Here is a 1,764-nt window from a genome sequence, read left to right as displayed (position 1 = left end):
AAGGAAAAAATCACCCGAGAAGTTAGGACTAAGCGCTTCTAGCGCCGCTATAAGTGACGAGCTTATCGCTATAGTTTACAAGAAAGGTAGAGTAACTCCGGCAGTACGAATAACGATCGCCTATTGCGTTGATTTTATTCTTACAGAGTCGTAAGACAGATTCTTCATCTTAGTTACTTTAGCGTCACCGATATCAAAAAATCAGAGAACAACGTCCATATAACGTTAATATTGTTTCGCTGATTTTACTGATTTTAGAGTGGTTTACCCCTCGGTTGAAACTTGGACGATTTGGAGTCAACCAACTTTAGTCCCCGAAATTAATGGAGCGCCATCTACTGGCAAGCTTGGCTGTTAAGTCGGGGTCTAGATGGGGCCAAATTTAACAACCACAAAATTGCGTGCCCGATCTGGTCCAAATCGGAAATAAGGCAAACATTTGGCAATTTCTGCACGGGTAAGTATGAACCCCTCAATTACTTGCGGGGAAAACCTAGAAAGCATTCTTCTGGAATTAAGTAAGAACCGTATATATCTTTGCCTATAGTCCGTATACCTGGTTGAACCTAATAAATTTTGGAAATTTTCCTCCTTTTATGGTCTACTTCTGTTGTAAGAATACTCGGTATGAATGGCTGCGTAGTTGTGAGCCCAAAATTACGAAAATAGAATTAGCAGCTTATTGCGGTTAAAACACTGTTTTAAAAAAAGTAATTGCTTAAGTTTTGTAAATTTACATAAAAAAACATTCGTTTTTTTTTTTAAAAGGCGAATTTTAAACGACAACTAGTTCATTTGACAAACAAACAAGAATGGAATAGTTGAATTGCCAGTTTAAAAAAATTAATATTTTCAACAACAAAAATGAATTTTCAACAGAATGCATGAATTTGTACCCTTGAAGAAGTCAAAAGATAAATTTTCAAACAAAAATGAAATAGCTGAATTTTCAAATAAAAACATTAATTTCCAACAATATAATTTATTTTGCATCCAAAGAGCTAAATATGCTACTAAAATCGTAATTTTTTAACCAAAAAGATTTATTCTTAGTTCAAAAAATTAATTTAAAATCATAAAAAACAGGGTTTCAACCAAGTAGATGAATTTCAACTAAAATGGTAAATCTTCAACAACAAAAATCTAGTTTTAACAAACCCCTTCAACTATTAACTTGTAAAATTCTTTAATTTTTACCTACTAAATGTTTCAATGTATGCAATTTTAAGTATTCCTTAAAAATTGCTGAATTTCACATTACAGTTTAAAATTTATTATTTAACTAAGCATTGGTTTTAATGATTTTTTCATCTATAAAATGTTATTATAATAAATAAATTTTTTAAATGTATTATCTTCAGTTTTTAGAACAATAATACTTTGATAATAATAATATGAATGATTATACCTAATTATTTTAATATATATCATTTAAATTCCAAATTATTATTATGATTATTATTATGTTTTCTTAACAGATTAGGAGTTTATATAATAATAATAATAATAAGAATAATAATAATTCAAGCCTAATTTTCACATTCAATATACAATTTTTAACTATAAGTTTCTGTTTAAAAAAAATGAAGAGAAAAATGTTCTCAGCAAGTATGCATCGCTGGAAACAAACTTTTTCAAAAATCATTTTCGAAGCATTTTTTTTGGCTTCTGACATTGGTTTTATTAAAAAAGGGTTAAGTACATTTTTCACTTAATTTTTACGTACAGAAAGTTTTCTTTTGATTTCGATTGAAAAATTAAATA

This window comes from Belonocnema kinseyi, chromosome 6 (assembly GCF_010883055.1).
Source record: "Belonocnema kinseyi isolate 2016_QV_RU_SX_M_011 chromosome 6, B_treatae_v1, whole genome shotgun sequence".
In the NCBI taxonomy this organism is placed as follows: domain Eukaryota; kingdom Metazoa; phylum Arthropoda; class Insecta; order Hymenoptera; family Cynipidae; genus Belonocnema; species Belonocnema kinseyi.
Note: the sequence above shows the minus strand (reverse complement) of the source record.